Genomic DNA, 22,387 nt, shown 5'->3' on the forward strand with positions numbered 1-22,387 from the left:
TCGAGTTTCCTGTTCATGAACACTGTTTCCAGCCTGTATGCAGTTGGTTAGGTTATATCTCCTCATATATTTGTCCCTCCTCCCCTACTACCTGATGATTACTTGAAGCATACCTGGACTTACTGTGGATTTTGGAGACTAAATCTAGAGCAGCCCTAGTGCTGTCCTACAGCCATTCATTTCCTCCACCCGGGCTGTACTCCCTAGTAAGCAGTTTCTGGTTCAGTCTCAAGATTCCTCTAGCTTCCTACTCTGCTCATAGTGATTTGATATTTAGTTTGTCTCATGACTTTTTCAGTATAATTCTCTGCACAAAATCCTGCATATGAAACCTTTGCATAAGGTTGTAGTTTTCCCATGAAAATTTCTAATTCAAATGGGAAGGACTTGGGACTAAAGAAAGGGTGGAATTTCTTCTGGTTTGGGGGAAAGCATGAAGTGTGAAAGAGGAGTCCAAAAGCAAATGTAGCTAAGAATGGACATCCCTTTAATCCTGCTTGACGTGAGAAGATCTGCTTTGGGAAAAGTAGCTCCAACAAGGCTGACCTCAGGCTGCCAACACATGACAACATGTCATCCCTGAGTGAAGGTCACAGAGGAAGATAAACTGCTCATGTCTTCACTCCCTTTGTCGTGTGACCTTAAGCACACTGTAATACAGAAATTCAAAGCATTAAATGATGGAGAAGAACAACGATTGCTAAGGTAAATTTTATGTTCTACACGTTGTCTTTCTCATCAGAAATTTATGAGGTCTGCATTATATTAGTTGGCATTACATTATGATTCTAAGTAAGCACAGCAAGAATTCGAAACCTTAGAAATATTAGGCATTATGCCCAAATATTTCCCAGCAAATGCCCACCAGGGCCGTGGCATGGATTTAGTTTCCCTGATTCTAATCCCACATTCTTAACTCCTGTGTTATACTGCCACCCAAGGAAAGCGACAATGAACCTCAATTTTCACATCTACAGAGGTAGGGGTGGGAGATCGGACCTTAAGTGCTCTAGCATTTCTAGCACTACCATGTTATCGTTTTCCAGAAGATTTACAAGCTACATTATTCCCATTTAAAACACCTGCAAAAGCACTATTTGTAGACTTGCCATATGTTTTCAGCAGAAAGCTTACACTTATTTCCCTGTGGAATAATGTGCTAAGAACTTTCTTTTTTGTAGGTTGGTGTTTATGATGAAGTATTTCATATAATTTTATGTTTTTAATATGTCACATTAAATCTTGGGAAAATCATGGATAAAAAAGAGAACAAATAGGTTTGTAAGTGGACTAAATCTAATTGCCTCTGTTCTAGTTTTGCACACGCCTAAGAAGAAAACTATGATTTTTCCAATGCATAAGGGTCTACAAATATTTTCAAGCATTGAAATTATTCATGTTAGTGATTATTATAGCACTTCAGACTGAAATAAAATTCACCAAAGTTTGAAAAAATAGATTTGTAAATAATTTCAGTCCTATGAAAATATGTTTTTCCAATATTTACAACACTTTAGTAGTAGCAGTTTTATTTTTAGGTTCCTTTTAAAAATCTAAATCAAATATTTAGAGAATCACAAATGTTATTTGTTTTAAATGCCTTTACTAGTTCTTTGGAATTCTTCCCTCTCTATATCTGAAATTTTCTGTATAAGAAACAATTGGATATGGAGGTAGATAGATGCATGGACGCTAAACTTTGTCTTTGTTATTCCTGGTCAATGCTTTTAAATTGGTCATAGATACTAGTATACTGAGGAGTTATTAGCTCATCGAGTGAAGTAAGACCAACTATTCTTTTTCTCACCATTTAATCCTACTCCATGAAATCATGCTATCTATCTGTTCATGCTTAGGTAATGACAAAAGTACTCTAATAACTTTTAATAATGAAGAAACAAACTCTCAGTACATTGAGAACCAGTGCTGTGTAATAGAAAGGCTTTATATCTGCACTGTTCAATAAAGTAGTTGTTGAAATGATTATTCAATAAAGTTATTGGGCACTTGAAATCTGGCTAGTATCACTTTTGAACTCGATTTTTAATCTTATTCAACTTTAGTTATTTTGAATTTTAATTTAAATAATTGTATGTGACTAGTAACTACCATATTGACTAGCACAGGTTTGGACATGTGATTGTCAAAACTTTTAAATGGAACAATGGTGGCCAGGAGCTCTGGAATAGTGAAAATGGGAAAATATTTTTTCAAAAGATACAAACTTTCATACTTCCATGGGGATTTATTGTATAGTAACCCCTGTCCCCTCCTGCAGGAAATATATTCCAAGACCCCTGAGGAGGCCTGAAACCTATAAATAATGTTTTTTTTTCTTACATACATACCACCATATTACAAATTTGGCATGGTAGAGATTAAGCAGACAAATAATAATGGAACAATTATAATCTTGTACTGTAATAAATTTATATGAATGTGGCCTCTTTCTCAAAAGAGTAAAGACAAATATTGTTTTCAAAACATGGTGGGTAAGAAACTGTGTAAAATGAAATGGCAGGTAGTTGAGGACTAATATACAACATGGTGGCTATGGTTAATAATGCTGTACTGTTTACATGCAATTTCATGAGTGAAAATTTTTAAGTGTGGACACACACAGTGGTAACTGTGGGCCATGAGGGATGTTGCTTGCCCTTTGTAATCAGTACACAATGTATATGTATAGTGAGTTAACATGTTATATTCCTTGAATGTATACAGTACTTATTTGTCAGTTGAATATTTTTTAATAAAAACACTGTCCCATTTACCCCATGGGGCCCTTTGAGATTGTAGTCCTGAGGCAAGCATGCAGGATGCAGTTGGCATCCTATTTAGCCCAGTAAGGTGGCCAGATTCAACCACCTTCACACATCATCAAGGGACCCACCTTCAGAGGCATTAGACTGAGGTGGAGCCGGGGAGAAGTACATGAAGGAGGAGAGGCAAAAATAGAGCACCTGTTACCTCTGACAGTGAACAATGCTTCTAATAGATTCTTCTGAGTTTGTTGATTAGAGTTGCCTCGTTTTCTTGGAGTGCTGCTGAAAAGTTTCTATGGTGTTCTCATGAGTTCTGTAACACTGGGTTTATTTCAGCCAGTTACTTGTGTTCCTTCTCTTTTCCTTTTTAATCTAGTTGTCATCCCTTTCTAGTCTTTTTTGGGGCATTATCTTTCCTCTCCAGACAGTCTTCTCGTAGAGGATTCAAACTGGTTCTGAACTTTTCACCTACTTCACTGTGGTCCATGAGAAACAGGCATGCGCTCTCTTTCCTTGTAAAACATGGCTAGTGCCTAATGCTATCCAGGCCACTCTGTTCTATTTTCTCACTTCTTATTTATGAGCAACACTCATGTATCCTTGTCCTTATCTCAAATGGAAATGCAGAAAGTTTCCGAAGTTACTGTTTTCCCCCAGTGCCCGCCAAACACTTATTCCCACAGATGAGTATGCATTCTTCTCATATATATGTATGTTAAAGCATGGAATCAGCTCCAGGATCTGATCACCTCAGACTCCAAGGATCACTCTTTCAGTGTGAGGGAGAGGACATCTGACCTCTGCTGTGGTTGGCAAGGTTGGGAGTTACTTCAAATTGACAGTTGCTTGACAGAACTCTCCTGATAATGTCCCATGCCTTTATTATTGGGCTCTTTGCCTCTTCATAGGTTGGATGTGAGGAGTCAGCTCATCTAAGGAACTAGGCCACTTCCTTAGCAAATGATCCAGATATTTTCTTTGTAAGGTTGGAGCAATGACACAAAGCCATCAGCTGCAACCGGAAGAGAGAAGGTCCCGTTTAAAATACTTATGTATGCAGTCACATCAGACACTCTTTATTCTTAGTATTCCATATAAGTTATTTCATATCAACCCTATATGGAATATTATTAGTATACCCAATTTAAAAATGAGGAAACTAGGTAAACTAAATTAGTTAACTTGCCACAATTACATAGGTTAGGAAAAGTGGCAGGTCTAGGATTAAATATCTAGAAACCAAGTGTTTCTTTCTCTTCATTCACTCTCGTGTACTACCTTTCCCAGGTCAATTACTTTAAGAATCAATTTCTAAATCTGCAAGGAGTAAGACTGAGAGTGTATATGCATATACACACATATACACTCATACATTTGTATACAGTTCACAGTTATTCCTCCTATAAATTCTGTATATTTTAAATTCTAGTGCTTCTTAGAATCAATATGCATACCTGCTATAATAAAGTAGTACCTTCATTTTCCAAAACTACCATTAAAGAATTAATGTTATATTTAACATTTTGGTGTCTTAGAATCCAATACAGAGAAGATAATTGAGTCACTCAGAAAAACTTATTAATACCAGTGCACATGGACCCATCCCTAATGCAGAAAGCTATCAAGGATCATCTAACAGGTAAACAGAGTCTTATAAGAGTTAATAGCTCATTGTATATATTCTTAGGATTTGAGTTATAAACAAAACCGTGAAAACCTTGAAATTTTTTTTTATACATCACACCTTTGAAAATACAGTTTTGAGAATTTGAAAGGCATTGAATTAAAACTAGTTTTTATAGGGTATAAGTAATTTGTCTTCCTCATTAATCTATTGATTAATTTTGCTAGTCAGTCAATGGTCCTAAACACTAGGTAAGGGGAAAGAAGGTTCAAACTCCTTAAAAGGTCTGTCTGAAAATTGATGTTTGACCAGGAGAGATAGATGTGAACACCTCTTACATTTTTAATATTTATTTTAATTTCACCCTAGATACAGTTACCAGTTCATTAATTTTACTTTAACTATCTGACTTTAATAATGTAAGAGAAGCAGAAACCTCTTTACTTTAAATGCATGTGTACTGTTGCTACAAGAAAAATAAATCTACATGCAAGTACGTAAATGTTGATACTATAAACATGTCAGGATGCATGAGGTTGATTTCACATCTCTATCATGAGCACATCATGTTCTATGGGCATGATAAATTTATTAGGTGCATGCATACAGAACTTTATAAGTGAAATAATGAAGTGCCTCATTTTACATATGAGACTTAAGGAAGTTATGTGATTCTCTTGAGTGCCTTTGCCAGTTGGTAGGAAAGCCAAAACTGATGCATTTAGACCTCCTTTTCAGAGAGAGAGCATTTTGAGATGTCCAAGAACACAAATGATTTTTAGTCTCTGGAATACTTTCTATAGCCTATATCACTTAATCACTTATATTTTCTTTTCTGTTTTTTGGAGGTGATGGATGTTTATTACCTGGATATGGTGATTGTAAGAGGAATGTATACATATGTCCAAATTCACAAAATTTCATATGCTAATTAGGTGCAGAGTTGTTTTGTTTTGTTTTGTTTTTGGTACTGGAGATTGAACCTAGTGGTGCTTAACCATTGATCCGCATCCCCAACCCTGTTTTACATTTTATTTAGAGACGGGGCTCACTGAGTTGCTTAATGCCTCACTAAGTTTCTGGGGCTGGCCCTGAACTCGTGATCCTACCGCCTCTGCCTCCCAAGCTGCTGGAATTACAGGCAGGTACAGTATTTTGACCTCAATAAACCTGGGAAATAATATAGAAATTCCACTTACACTTCATCTTAACTAATTATGTTGCATTGACCTTATTTTCAAGGAAGTTCCCATGCTTAGGTACTGAGGCTTAGGACTTCAATGTTATCTTTTTGGGGAACACAATTTGATGCATAAGAGCTTGGAAAGAGACCTATGACAGCTAGGCATGGTAACATACCCTGTAACCCCTGGTACTCCAGAGGCTGAGGAAGGAGGATGGCAAATTAGAGGCCAGCCTCAGCAACCTACTGAGACCTTGCCGTAAAACAAAATAATGAAATAAAATAAAATGCTGGGGACATACCCCAGTGGAGAAGCATTTACCTAGCATGCATGAGATTCTTGGTTCTACCCTGACTACTCCTCCCACCAGTAAAAAGATAGAGTAAAAAGATAGCTATGAAATATTCTTCAGTAGAAAGAACTAGACAGAAGATACTATCTTGGACTGGGGATGTAGTTTAGTGGTGGAGTGCTAACCTGGCATGTTCATAGCCCTGGGTTTGATCCCAGGGTCCACTTGAAATTACTTTTTTTGTTTGAGAAGACATCTTTTTTTTTTTTTTGGACCAGGGATTGAATCCAAGGGTGCTTAACCACTGAGCCTCATTCCCATCCCTTTTTAAATTTGTTTATTTATTTTTCACATTTTCTTATTTGTTCTAATTAGTTGTACGTGACAGTAGAATGCATTTGTGCACTTTGACATAGCAAACCTAAATGGGGTACAATTTCTCATTTTTCTGATTGTACATGTATATTCACATTGGCCATGCAGTACAAAGGTAATACTGTCTGTTTCATTCTACTGTCTTTCCTACCCGCACTTCCCTCTACATAATCTAAAGTAACTCCATTTTTTCCTAGCACCCCCTCCTTATTTTAAGGAATTAGCATCTGCATATGAGAGAAAACATTTGGCTTTTGGTTTTTTGGGATTGGTTTGTTTCACTTAGCATTATATTCTCCAACTTCATCCATTTCCTGGCAAATGCCATAATTTCATTCTTTTTTGAAGCTAAGTAATATTACATTGTATATATTTCACATTTTCTTTATCCTTGAAGGGCACATACGTTGGTTCCATAGTTTAGCTACTGTGAATTGACCTTCTATAAACATTGACATATCCACTTCACTGTAGTATGCTGATTGTAAATCCTTTGGGTATAAACTGAGGAGTGTGATGACTAGGTCAAATGGTGGTTCTATTCCACGTTTTCTGAGAAATCTTCATGCTACTTTTCATAGTGGTTGCACCAATTTGCAGTTCCACCAGAAATGTATGAGTGTATCTTTTCCCCCACATCCTTGCTAATATATATTGTTGCCTGCATTCTTGATGATTGCCATTCTGACTGGAGTGAGATGAAATCTTAGAGTAGTTTTAATTTGCATTTCTCTAATTGCTAGAGATGTTGAACATTTTTTCATATATTTGTTGATCAGTTGTATTTCTTCTTCTGTGAAGTGTCTGTTCAGTTCCTTAGCCCATTTATTGATTGGGTTATTTAGATTTTTTTGGTGTTAAATTTTCTGAGTTCTTTATATATCCTAGAAATTAATGCTTTATCTGACGTACATGTGGTAAAGATTTTCTTCCAATCTGTAGGCTCTCTCTTCACATTATTTATTGTTTCTTTTGCTGAGAAGAAGCTTTTTATTTTGAATTTATCCCATTTATTGATACTTGATTTTACTTCTTGTACTTTAGGGATCTTGTTAAGGAAGTCAGATTCTAGGCCGATATGGTGAAGATTTAGGACTACTTTTTCTTCTAATAGTCTGAAGGTCTCTGTTCTAGTGCCTAAGTCTTTGATCCACATTGTGTTGAGTTTCATACATGGTGAAAGATAGAGGTTTAATTTCATTTTGTTACATGTGGTTTACCATTTTTTCCAGCACCATTTGTTGAATAGGCTATCTTTCCTCCAGAGAATGTTTTTGGCACCTTTGTCTAGTATAAGATAACTGTATTTGTGTGGGTTTGTCTCTGTGTCTTCTATTCTTTTCCATTGGTCTATGTGTCTGTTTTGGTACCAATACCATGCTGTTTTTGTTACTATATGTCTGTAGTATAGTATAATGTCTGGTATTATGCTTCCTGCTTCACTTTTCTTGCTAAGGATTGTTTTGGTTATTCTGGGTCTCCTATTTTTCCAAATGAATTTCATGATTGCTTTTTCTAGTTTTATGAAGAATGCATTGGAATTTTAATCAGAATTGCATAAAATCTGTATAATGCTTTTGGTAATATGGCCATTTTGACAATATTAATTCTGCCTATCCAGGAACATAGGAGGTCTTTCTATCTTCTAAGTTCTTCTTCAATTTCTTTCTTTAGTGTTCTGTAATTTTCATTGTAGAGATCTTTCTTATATTTTCTTTTAGCAGAACATTAGTAATTAGCACAGCCAAACCACACAAATCAATTTGGTAGTCAACGTAAGTTGTATCCTATGAGTAAATATGATTGATCATATTTGTAAATAAACATCTATGCACCTTAGTTGCTTCCACATGAGGGTTACATGATCAGCAACACAATAAATAATAACTTTTCTTCACAGTCTTATCTCCTCCCTTCCAGTTCAACTGATATTTGACTTAACCTCAGTTTTTCTCATATCCTGATCTAATCAAACCCCAGCTTTCATCCAGTGACCTAACCTCTGATAACACACTATTAAGAGATCATTTCACACATTCTGCAAAGTGATTCCATTTCTCCCATGCAAAAAGTTACCATGGCTATGTAGAGGTGTGGGCCTTCATCATCCCTACACATCTCTTCTCCTTGAGTTTTGCTGCAGAGATTATTCATTCTATTTAATGAATGGCAAGTGAGGGATTATCATAATTTTACCCATGACTTATTGGCTAGTTGTCTAATTTTCTTTCTATTCAAAGAAAAATGTAAAACATGTGCTTAGTATACACAGAAGTTGTCTACTGAGATCGGGAGATGTTCTGCAGCTGAGAAGACAGAGGAAATAAAAAGTTGATGAGAATTTCACTTGCTCCATGTCATAAAATTATTTATTAAAAACTTACTAGGGGGTTTTCAAGATGGCGGCCTAGAGGGTGGCTGCATTTCATGTTGCTCCAGGACTCAGGATTCAAAAGAGGAGATATTGAGACGCTTGGGACCAACTCAAAGCAGCCGGGTGACTCTCACCCCCTGGGGGGGCATCCCGGATGGGACGGGGGTCCCGGAACGCAGGAAACTTTGTGAAGTAGAACTGCCGGCGAGACGCCCCTCCCCCCGCTGGAGCAGTGAACTCGGACAGCTGGGAGCCCCGTAAAGGAGGCCGCTCGGCACAGCGCTGGGACTCGGAGCAGCCACTGGGGCTCCGGCGGCTGCCCAGGGGAAGAGTGGCGAGGAGAACTGTGTGGACTCAGGACACCGGGGCCTGCCCTGAGGAGGAGGAGAGGAGCGTGGCCACTTGGATTCGGAGAGACTGCACCAGAGCTACAGGCGGTTGCCAGAGGAGAAGCTGCACGGTGAGCTGTTTGGAATCAGAATGACACTTCTGAACCCCGGGGCCTGCCCTGAGGACTAGGAGGAGGAAGAGGAGCGCGGCCGCTTGGATTCCGGTGACTACACCAGAGCTACAGGCGGTTGCCAGAGCAGGGGCTGCGTGGCGAGCTGTTTGGACTCTGACCACTTCTGAACCCTGGGGCCTGCCCGGAGGAGTAGGACGAGGAGGTGGAGAAGCGCGGCGGGTCCTTTGGACTCGCAGTGACTGCATTAGCGCTACAGGCAGCTGCTCAGAGGAGAAGGCGAGTGGTGAGTTGTTTGGTCTTAAAGTGACAGCTCCTGAACACAGGGGGGCTGCCTGGAGGAGAAGCGTGGTGGGACGCTTGGTCTTGAGTGGCCGCACCTGAGCTCCGGGCGGTGCCCAGAGGACCCGTGCAGCGGGTCACGTGGATTCAGAGCCACTCAGAGGGACTGCTCCTGAACACCCGGGGGGTTATCTGGAGAAGGAGGAGGAACGGAGAGGGTCACTTCAACTCGGAGTGATTGATTGCCCCGGGCTACGGGTGGTTGGTGGGAGGAGGAGGCACGAAGTGAGTTTCTTGGACTCCTAGTGACCGCACCGGCATACTGGGCAGCTGTCTGGAGGAAGAGGCCTGTGGCAGGTCTCTGGGACTCAGAGCGATTGTTCGGGGCCACAGGTGGCTGCTCAGAGGAGGGGCCACGCAGCCAGGCGATTAGGTGCAGAGCAGGGTCCCAGGATCTAGGAGGCTTCTGGGTGGAAGAGCCGCACAGAGACAGGCTTAGGGCGGAGCGAAGGTTCCAGGCCTGTGGGCAAATTCTCTGAGGAGGGGCAGCCTAAGGAGATTCATCTGCGAAGGGTGAGGCTCCCAGGCCCAGGAGGTAGGGCCGGGCCCCTGGAAACTTTGCAGAGGAAGGCAGCCCAGCCCAGGCAGTAGCTGTAAATTGAGGGGAACCTCTAGGAGGAAACTGACCAGCGAGACCTCCCCACTGGGTGAGTCTTCCCTGCCTGGTGAGGTTTCCCCACAAGGACGGTAAAACCAGAGACACAGGCCCAAACAGGCCTTGCCTCAGCCCACAGCCTAGGTCCCCTTTGGATGACCATTGGTCAACAAGTGGAGGCACCTCTGCCCACTAGCAGGGAATATACCCCACCTGAAGGCCACCACTCCTAGAGAGGCAGCTTCCTTGTGGAGCACCGCATTATCAACTTCCTCCAAGACTTCAGCGTACTGAAGGCTAAGAGGGGATATATATAGAAATCTTCAGGGACATTGTAAATCAACAGAGGAAATCTGCAATATCTCAGCGGTCCACTGATACCTGAACAATATGAGAAAACAAGGAAAGAAAATGCTGCAAACAAATCTAGATGTTACATCAATAAAACCCAATGACAGCATGGCAGAAGAAATGACAGAAAAGGAGTTCAGAATGTACATAATTAAAATGATCAGAGAAGCAAACGATGAGATGAAAGAGCAAATGCAAGCATTGAATGATCGCACCAATCGACAGTTAAAAGAGCAAATACAGGAAGCAAAAGATCATTTCAATAAAGAGTTAGAGATATTGAAAAAAAACCAAACAGAAATCCTTGACATGAAGGAAACAATAAACCAAATTAAGAACTCCATAGAAAGCATATCCAATAGGATAGAACACCTGGAAGACAGAACCTCAGACATTGAAGACAAAATATTTGACCTTGAAAACAAAGTTGAACAAACAGAGAAGATGGTAAGAAATCATGAACAGAATCTACAAGAACTATGGGATATCATGAAAAGGCCAAATTTAAGAATTATTGGGATTGAGGAAGGTCTAGAGAAACAAGCCAAAGGAATGAACAACCTATTCAATGAAATAATATCAGAAAATTTCCCAAATCTGAAGAATGAAATGGAAAATCAAGTTCAAGAGGCTTATAGGACTCCAAATACACAAAATTACAACAGACCCACACCAAGGCACATTATAATGAAAATACCTAACATACAAAATAAAGACAGAATTTTAAAGGCTGTGAGAGAAAAGAACCAAATTACATTCAGGGGGAAACCAATACGCATATCAGCAGATTTTTCAATCCAGACCCTAAAAGCTAGAAGGTCCTGGAACAACATTTTTCAAGCCCTGAAAGAAAATGGATGCCAACCAAGAATCTTATACCCAGCAAAACTTACCTTCAAATTTGACGATGAAATAAAATCCTTCCATGATAAACAAAAGCTAAAAGAATTTACAAAAAGAAAGCCAGCATTAAAAACTTACTAAAGATAAAATATACTGGAATCTAGAATTTCACAATATAGTGTAGTTTCCTCTTAAAAGTAATTGTAATTTTGAGAATTTTAAAATGGTTGGTTTTTGGAAATACCACACTCCAACTTCATACATTTAATGTTTTTCCATCTGATAAAGAATGAGTATCTCTGGGTGGCAGGAACTGGAAATATGGAGAGGAATAAGAAAGAGACATGATCTCAGGAGGGTCACAGTCTAAGGTATCAAAGAAACAATGCAGGATAAAACCATAGCTCTGTTTCTATGATTTGATGAATTTAAATTTTCTATTATTTATCATAGAACTGGAGAAATTTAAAACTGAGAAAGTCCTCACAGGTAATCTATTATACTGACCACTTCATGTTACAAATATGTGTCCCAGAAATTAAAATTTCAGTTTTATAGTTATTAAATTTCTTCCACATGACAAACACAAAGAGCAGAGAATTATATACATCTTGCTTTACTGCTTTTCATCATTTCAAAACATGGAATCAGTGCTGTGCCAAAAGGAAGATTTGGGATTACTTTTTCTTCTAGTAAACTAGAAGAAAAAGGAGCACAGGAGAAGGCCATCTTCCCTAGGTTTTCAGAGTTGGGATTTTTACTGGTGAAGATGCATTGAAACTAAATCTGGAGGGTTGAGTAGGAATTTTCATCAAAGAAAAAAAAAGGTGATCATGATATTTCAGGTTGAAAAAAATAACAAATGTAGAAAATCCAGAGGTAATGAGACCTTTGTGAGTCAGAGAAACTTAAAGATGTTGCTTACTTTGATAATGTAAGGGCTCTTGTGATGGGATAGAGATATCAGTAGGGCTCATGTTGTTCTGGGAAATGAAAGACTAGCAGAAGTGTCAAAGCAAAGGGGTGACAGGTCCATATTTCTTTCAAATTTTCACTCTATCAAGTGGATGGAAGGGAGAGAACATGGAGGGAAGAGAGACACACTGCAAGTAACTGCAGTCTCCAAGTGAATGATGACAGGGTCCTAGGCATGATTAGTGAGAGTAAGGATGAGGAAAAAAGACAGGATTTCACAGCTCCTTAGGAGGTTAAATTGGAAGTACTTGGTAGCTGAAGGGAAGTATCATGTGTGGAAAAGTGCGGAAAGGATAACCCCAGATGTCTAACTTGTTTAGGTAATAGGGGGCGATGCAGGTTTTAAAAAGACAGGAGGTTGTCTACTAGATGATAGTGTAAATTTGAACAAAATGTAGAACATCCAAGAAATATGGAAGAGGCAATTAATTAAATGACTCTAAATCTCAGGAGAGATTTGTGCTGGCCTGTCTTGGAACACCCATCTCAGATATCTAATCTCATCCAACACCTATTCATTGTTTAAAATTTAAATCACGTATTGCTCCCTTTTATGCCTGGGCTAACTTTATCTCATGTTTACCATAGCAACGATGTTAGTCACACCTTTTGCTACATTTTTCAATTATTTATTTTCTTTTTAAAAAGTTAATATGCATTTTTTTTCCATTTTATTCAATCCCTTGAAGATAGTAACATGCTTGCTTTCTTAGGCCATCCTAAGTGTTTAGGCATCCTAACATGTCTAGATGCATGATAGGCAAACACAACAAATGCTTGTTAGATTGAAACTTTACTGAGTAAAGCAAAGATTTGTTTAGTGATGTAAGTAATAGAATTTAGGTTGGAGCCAGATTGTTCAGGGCCTTATATGCTAATTCAAGGGTTTGGATTTATCGTTTTCATTTTGACTACCATGCTAATTGTTAATGTGTAAAGGGGTTATTTTACAATGATTTATGTGCATTTTACTGGACATTTATTCCTATACTCATGAATGTCAGATATGAATTATGTGTAACCTTGAAAGTTACCATGTTACATATTTGAATGGATAATGATAAGACAAGGCACTGGATTTCATCTTCTTTTGCTAAGCTAATGTCACCTTTCTTCAGTGTCTTCAATAATGGTGCAGAAAGCAAAGAGTTTTAATTCTTGTTTGCTACTCTGAAAGATTGGGCTGTATTTTGGATTAGCAAATTAATTTATGCACACACATATATATAAAACTACTAAACTACTAAATATGTCCTACTCAATAAATAAAATCCTGTTATCTTTTGATCTTACATTAGATTTCGTATGTTTAAACTTGGTTTAACATGCACATACCTATTTCAGATAGGTCTCTTAATCAGAAGTAAACTGAACTCCTCTCATAAAATCTTCACCAAAAGCACTAATTATAATGATTACTTATCAAACTTAGAACAGATGTGTTTTAAAAGATCCACTCCACGGTTTTGTTTGAAAAATTCTGTTAATTTTATTCTAAGTAAGGCCAGGGTTTACGATTCTAATTGAGAAATTCACAATGATTATGAGCTAATTTGATAGATTGCCAAATGAATATTAATTTTGATACTTGTGAAATGTATTATTTCCATGTTTAATTGAAGGAATGATAACAGACCATTGTAGCAATCCCATTATTGCAAGTGGTATGCATCGTGAATTAATCACATGGATGATAATAACTTGTTACTATCTACAGCTCCATTTTGATATGTAAAACTCCTAACAAAGTGATTTTATTTCTAGCATCCCTAAAATAAAAAGAAAACGCAGTAGTCTATTTTAAATATTGAAAGTCATCGTTGTTTATATAAACTATACAAAAATGTAAATATAGACAATAGTATCTTAAGAGTTTTATTATCATAATTTCTCAAATCATTTTCAGACTTATTTTAAATATGAAAGTTGGTTAATACCAGTGCTGTGACATGCTACAGCTGTCTAAAACAGTGGCACCTGGCCACACTGAAATGTGGTTGGAGCTGCTGAGTCACTACATTTGTAATTTTACTTAATTTTAAACATATGATTTTATTAGTTACCTGTGGGTAGTGATTACGCCATTGGACAGCACAAATTCATAGATTTACAACCATATTTCCAAAATGTATGAAAGTTATCTTCATTGCATTTATTTTACATAACACTTTTAAGCTTATTTTAAACATAAAACTTCTAAATTTTTCCAAGTAATATTATGTTTTCAAACTTAAGTAGTGACAGTATTCATTTTTTAGATATTAATTCTATAAAACAGCCTACAGCATTATTGTTCTTAACTGGGATCAGCACCTAAAAGATAAAACTTTGACATATAATCTTTATATTTGTGTTAATCCCTTTTTAGCAGCATTAAAAGACCAATTACTGTTTATGATTAGTATGCTCATTTCTTAATATTGAAAGACTTTCTCAAGCTTGCTAATTGTCAAGATTAAATACTAGGCTCTTAACTTCTCACTCTTTTTTGCTGGAGTAAACTAATGGTGACCTGGAACAGACTGAAAATTCCTCCAAAAAGAAAACTGAATAAATTCCTACAAAGCTAAAGGATACTGTCAACTCCTTCTGCTACCTAGAAAGAGGCACAAAGTATTTTGATGCTGCACTCCACAAAATAATGCCTGGTTATCCTCTGGAGTTATCAGAACCTGAACCCCAATGTATGCATAAGGGTGAAAAGGTCTGTTCTTGATATTTTGTTAGGATGAAGTAATATCCAAATTATTCACCCTTTAAAATGATTTCAAAAGTAGGCTCATTCTTTTGCAGCAATAGAAGCAAGAGTATGTGACAGTCTGGATGTGGTGAGAAAGATAAGACTTCTAAATACCAAGTCATTATAATTCTCGGAGGTAGTGATATCTGGGACAATTTACATACACATACTTGAATAGTGCTTAAAATTACTGCCTGATTCTGTTACGCCTTCTCTTAAGAGGCTTCAATTACCAGTTCTCCATGTGCTTGTACAAGGATCTCCAGAACCTTTGAACATGAAATTCTGGTTAGGAAAAAACTATCAAATGGATACCCATGTGTATATTTATCTCTAAATTTTAGACATTTAGTTACAAAATGTATAAACTGTATTTTAAGTTATATTCGTTAATCATATGACTTTTGTGTTTGGAGAAAAATTTTTTTCCAACCTCTTTCATTTTCCTGTTCAACAGTTTATCATTTTCACAATTCATTTTGGGGGATCATTGTCTTAGAGAATGAAGTTCAAACATTGCTTCCCTATTTTCTAGTACCAGAATTATGGCTTTTCCCCTTCTTTCCTACTAATTTTCCCTACTGATTTCCATGGTCTCTCCACTGTGCCAGATAGTTTCAAATGCTTTTTGTTTGGGTTGAATTTCTTTTATGTAGTTTTTACCCCAACATTTTAATTATAAAAACATCTTTAATAAAAGATGTAAATAGAAAAAATATTGATAATTCTCAACAAGTTAATTTCATCACAAATATAATTTGAGCTGTGTCTAAAGCCTCCTTCACTACCAGTATGGAAGTATTTGAAGTTGTAAACATGCTCTGAACCTTTAAAACGTTTTTGTCAATATTTATTCCTTCTTGTCCAACAATCCTTTCTCTCCTTTGATTTTTCTTCCTCTTTCATTTTTAATTCCGATGTATGTATATTTACTTCCTCAAAATTTAAAAATCAGTGTTCTAATGGTGCATATACAAGGTAAGAGAAATTAAATTCCAAGTAGATTGGCTTGGAATGTTCTCACATCATAGAGTCACAAAAATTTATACAATGGCTAGGGAAAATAATATGCTAAAATCTGAGAATACTAGGATGTAAACACTGTATTTTAGGTTGTGTTGATTATTATATGATAGTTGTGGTTAGAACAAGAAATGTGCGTAATTGTTAGGTTTCAGTGATTGAAACTAGAAGATAAAAACAACAGATTAGCACTTTAGAAATAATAAAAATCCCTAGGTAGACTGCTTCTAGGGTCTATGAATGGGGTGGGGAACACCAAAAAGTATGTCAGTGTCTTCATGTAGAAGAATTTTTTTCTCATTTTTGCTATCTTTAAAAGTTAAGCACTTAAAGGAAATACTTCGACTATGAAGAGTGATACACGACAACAAATTTAGATTTCATATTACTGAATCCATTAAACTCACTTTGTTTCTATTTAATGATGTTTGACAAGCATTAGTAATGTTCCTTAAAACTAGTAGCATAATTTTATTGAAAATTTTACATGTTGATTTACTATGTGAGGTATTGTTTAAATTAAGGCTTCTATAGGCTTCTTTTATTCAAACACACACAATTTAATATCAGTACCTAGGAAAATAGATCTATCCAGTTCCTCTGTTTATTTCTGTTCAAATTCTGTAACATTCCACTGTGTTATTTCCTCAGTTTCAAACTTACTCTCACCTGCTTCAGTTCCAAATTCATTTCTGTCCAACGGCTCCCTCCTGGTGCTTCACGGTGCACCAGTGTCCACTTTGCTGACTTCTCTGATCATTGCATGCAGGAGGTATTTACTCTCCTGTGAGTTAGTCTGACACTCACCATATATTATTTTGACATTATACCCCAGCATTTAGTGGAATGCCTGTCACACAGAGAATCATATGTATTTGGGGAATCAATGAGTGAACGAACACATAGAATATTCATATGGTATTCATTAGGGTTTGTACTGTCTATTTCCTCATGGTTACAGACAGAAATTTTGACCATTCTTTTACAATAAAACTAGACGGAGGACAAGGATTATTCCTGTGTACTTTTCAATCATTGTGTTCCTCACTTCACCAGGATAAAAGTAGTACAAACAAACTAGTTAAATTGAATTATATCCACCCATTTCACTCTGTAATGAAGTAATCAGGGCTGAGGGATTCCAAAGTCAGTTAAAAATATTTTGAGTCCAGAATATTTCCTGAGCCCTGGTTCAGCTCCCATTTACTTATTCAAAAAAGAGTTATGAATTCTTACCTTCTGCCTACCATTTTCAAAATTGAAATTATTGAAGTCTATGGAGGGAGTAATTTCATTTCCTCTTTATTATCAATCCACAGTCTGTATTAACCCTCCTAAGTTAAAGTAAGCATTGTAGGAAGATATATTCAGTATCCTATTCAGCACAATGAAAAAATTTATTTGGGATAATTAGTTTTAATATTTCAGAATTTTAAAAAATTCTTAATGAAGCTTATATTACATAAATCTGAGTCAGATGAAACTTTATTAAATTTACTTTAATTATGACATTTATTGTAATATCAATTTTTCCTTAAAATAATAATTTTAAAGAGTAAAAGAAATAGATCCTAGCAACTTTTTAAAGAGAATATATCTCTGTTAATAAAGTTTCTCTCTAGATCTTTTTGAGAAAATGTGACTCTTAAAGTGATGATTAATTTATGTGGTAACAATCAATAAACTAAACATTGAAAATTGTCAGAGACCTTAAAAATGTCAAGGAAACAGTGGAAAACTTTATCCCTTTTATGGTTTGGATGTGAGGTGTCCCCCAAAAGTTCACATGTGAGACAATGCAAGAAGGTTCAGATTTAAAAAATGATTGTGTTGTGAGAGTCTCAATCCAAATCACTGAATTAATCCCCTGAAAGGGATTAATCCCCTGAAAGGGTTTAATTGGGTGATAATTGAAGTGGTAGGGTGGGACTGGAGGATATGGGCAGTAGGGTAGGGTGTGGTTTTGGTGTATATATTTGTATCTGAAAAGTGGAGTCTCTCTCTACTTCTTGATAATGTGAGCGCTTCCCTCTGCCACGCTCTTCTGCCATGATGTTCTGCCTCACCTCAAACCCCAAGGAATGGGACAGGCTTTCTATGGACTAAGACCCCTGAAACTGTGAGCCCTCAAATAAACTTTTCCTCCTCTATAGTTGTACTGGTCAGATCATTTAGTCAGCAGCAAAAAAGCTGACTAAAACAATCCCTCAAAGAAATTAGGAGGATCTGTCGCAGAGTGGATAGGGATTCAAAGGGAAGAATGTCCTAACACAGGCTCCAGATTTGATGTTTGGGTACCCACCAATGATCTTTTTGCAACACAGTGAATCCTTGAGAATAATGTACAGTTCTTACTCATCTGCGCATCCACAATACCAGGCTCTAAACAAATAAATATGGGATGAAAGATTGAATGGACAATAATATTCAATAGCATAAAGTTTTCATTTCCATAGGATCAGTTTAATTTAGTTTGTATATGCTCAACCAAATGAGTACATTTAAGCAACATTAAAAGTAAATGATGTTTATTGTGTCAACTTCAAATGCAGAGTATAAGCATAACATAACATTATACTATGTGAGCATGCATGTTATACTAGAATTTTGACCTAAAATAATGTTCCTGTGGTTGTTGCATCACAATCTTACAAATATTTGAATTATTTGTTCAGATTAAAATAAGAGTAAATATGGGTAATAGTTTTATATGTATACTTTAGATTTGTGTTTGAATGTGTTGCCATATTCCTTAGACAAATAAAATCCAAAGTAGTTTAAAGTGAGAATCACTACCAGAAAAATAAAATAAAACAACAAAACATGGGTGTAAAAAAGGAAAGGTGATATTTTGGAGGTAAATCTCTTAGGGTTTCCCCAAAGGAGAACCAAATGGTTTGGTCTAACAATGATAAATCAAAATACAGACTAATAGTCCTCTTATTAGAATCGTGGTGAGACAAGCAATGTTACTCATGAAGCACACTTTAAATAGGACTGGGTAAAGAACTTAAATAAACCTCAGGAACTACAAGTTATGTGAGAAAATTTCTATCTCAGTTATTCTGTTCGTTACCATTTGAATGTCCCCTCCTTTTCAACATAGGCTCATATTATGTTCCAACATATTATGTTTCAACTACTAACAGCATTTACATATTTAAGGAAATGCATATAGCTAGAAGTATCAAATTGAACTACTGGTCTTAAATAACCAATAAAAGCCTTTTACCTATCACTGAAAGCTATAAATAATGTGCAAAATCATCCAGGTTTAGACAAGTCTCAGAAAGTTGTTATCCAGCTACTTTTGCCTATAAACAAAAAGTGAAAGAAAGAAAGAAACTCCTTCAGACACTACATTAACACAACTTTTCCTCTTCTTAAATAATTTTTATTTAGAATTCTAATAAAAGCCAGAAAAAATGCAGTGGAAAAATTTTACTGAATTCAGATCCAATCTCTTTTAATTTCCCCTGCTATGATCTTTCATCCTGGAACCACTGGTAATTATTCTAGATGTATTGAACATTTTGTGATAATTTGTAAATCAACTACTATATGCACAGCTAGGCAAACTGGGGTTTGGAGGGGGCATAGAAATCTATATTACATGGAATAATATATACATATATTATTGATATATATTGCATGGAATTCTAAGTTTCTATATATTGATATACATTACATGAAATTCTGTTTATAAGTTCTTTAATTTTTTTTCTTCAACTTCCCTGTCAATGGTTTTATTATAATTTAATGTGAATTCAGACAATTCCTTTAACAAATGAGCATGTCGATTTTAAACTTATGAAATACCAGGGATTTGGCATCTGTACAGGAGCCTCTCTGCTGCTGGTTTACTGCCCTGCCTTAATCAGTCCACCTCCATCAACAAGCCTTTTTAGAGAGTCAGTGACCCATCCGTAGGTGCACTCAAGCTGCATGCAGCACTATTGTTTAACACCGTGAAATCCTGCCTGCCAGACGGTACCATAGGGAAATGGCATCACTGGCAGGTGGCTGGTTTTCCTTGATGTTTCGATACCTATTTCTGGCAAAGATGCTTTCCCCTTCTGATTTTGCTACTCCCTCTCCCTTACAAAAAGCTGTCTTCCCAAGAGCCTTCCCCTAGTGTCAGGGACCAGAGTTCATTTCTGTCAGTTCTCAGGTTGATAGCCCATCACAGAGTAATGTCCAAACATGGGGAATTGTGATAATTAAACTTCTTTTTTTCTTTGCACAGAATAACTAATTGTAAAAATTGGCAGTCTGCCTGCCATTTGAAAGTGAAGAAAACATCTTGTTTTAACATCTGAGCAGGGATTTTTTTTTGTAATCTGTAAACAATTGGACCATATGTAGTGTGATGGGAAACATGAAGGCTGTGATGGAACATCATTGAGGAACCTTGTGTTTAATCACTGTTCTTTGATTCACTGAAACAGAAATTAGCTTTTAAGTTCTGGGTTTTATCATGTTTTAAAGAGACCATTTTCCTTAAAATATCAGACAGCATTAACAATTTACTAAGTCATAACTGAGAGAGAGGCAAAGGCATTCTGATTTTTTTTTAAATGTAAATGTGTTTTTAAGACACCTAAACAGGTAACAGATGTAGCCGTGGGCTTTCATAGCCTTTGTTTTGGCCTGTAGTCACTTCTATGACACAAAGACTCTCCACACAATATGGTTCCACTCTGAGAAGGTGAATTTCTTTTCTAAATAAATTCTGTTGTTGAAACTGAAGCCAAACACACAAACAAACAACGACAACACACACACACACACACACACACACAAACACACACAAAATCCCACCACTGATTAAGTTAAAATCTTAAACTAGATGATGGTACTCTCTGCTAATTCCACTCTTTCCCATCTTATTGTGCACAGCGTGGACAAGCTAGTGGATATTTTTAAAGGTAATCAGGAGATAACTTGAAGTTTTCCTATCTTATGAAGGATTCTTACATATCAAGACTAAATTTCTTTGTATTTAGTTGATAACTTAAAGAAAAACAAAACGACCAAGAGAATTTTGAAATGATCACTGAAAGCACACAGAAACCACAACCGACAGGGGAACTTATGCAAGAGATCCTATTAAGCAGACAGGCAGAGTGTCTCCCTGCAGGGTGAGAGACAGAGAAAATGAGAGAGAGAGAGAGAGAAAGAGAGAGAGAGAGCAAGAGAGCATGCACAAGAGAGAGCAAGGGAGAGAGAGAGAGTGAAAGCCAGGAGGAGAGAGAAAAATGGCAAGGGAGCTATTCTTAAGTAGTGGAATTTTGCGGGCTAATGGGCTAATAACAACGGACCAATGGCTGGCGAGGAGGTTTGTGGGCTAGCAATCTGGGTTGTAAAGTGGTGTAGGGGAGAGAGAATAATGGGAGCAGCAAAAGCAGATCTTATGCCAGTAATCACAATGGCAGCAATCCCTAGCACCTACGAAGACAGGTACAGAGCTAGGTTCTCTGGCTGTCTTGACATTGTGTCTTTGGGTTCTCAGAGACTAATTTTATCTTTCTGTGCCTTGATGTACTTCTCTCAAAAATTAGTTAGTTAGATCAGATCATTGATCTTAAAAGGCAGTAGGAATAAGAGGAAAATCAGAATCATCTGAAGAACTTTTGCAAAACAACGTTGGGGAGAATGTCTCCTTCAACCTCCAGCTTCTCCACCTCCCTGTTGGCAATCCAGTGTTGCCAGTTGGAAGTATGTCCTACTGGAGAACACTGGCTGATAACTCTCAAGAATAGCCTGTTGGACTCTATTGAAGATTAAAAAGCATCTCATTTTTGGATGTACTGAATCTCATATTTTTCACTCTAGGCCCCAGCTGTTTTTGACTTGATAAAGTTTGGATTGTTTTATTTTTGATAATTTTAAGGCTTTTTTTTTGTGTGTGTGTCACTATCCCACATTAAATTTAAGTAGGAAGAACACATGTACCGATATTCTGCCATAAATTCCTTTATGCCTCAACTGTCTCCCAACTTCAGTCTATTTTGGAAAACTGTACTTACAGGTCTCAGTCAGTAAGCTGAAAATGACAAAGGAGCCCTCCACTTCTCTGCTGTAAAAGTTGTACTTACCTTGTTTTCATGAAACCAACCTCCGTTTCCAAGGAAACAAGAACAAAAAGGCAGTTGGCAGCTAGCATCTGGGACTTAGAAGAACTCTCACATGTCAATTTCAACTGCTGGCTGCCGGCTCAAACCTAAAAATGTGGGGTATTAAAATCACCTTCAGACTTTTAACACAGAAAAGAATATTAAACAAGTACTTTTTTATTCTTAATTTAAAAATAATTGAGTTTAATAGAAAACCATTTAAAATACCTTGGAAAGAATATAACAAATTAAGTGCCTTTTAATTGTTAGAAATAATACAAATTCAAGGTTTATTTTAAAAACAGTTGGAACATGTATTTTAGGAATA

This window comes from Sciurus vulgaris (assembly GCF_902686455.1).
Source record: "Sciurus vulgaris genome assembly, chromosome: 6".
NCBI classification, from domain to species: Eukaryota; Metazoa; Chordata; class Mammalia; order Rodentia; family Sciuridae; genus Sciurus; species Sciurus vulgaris.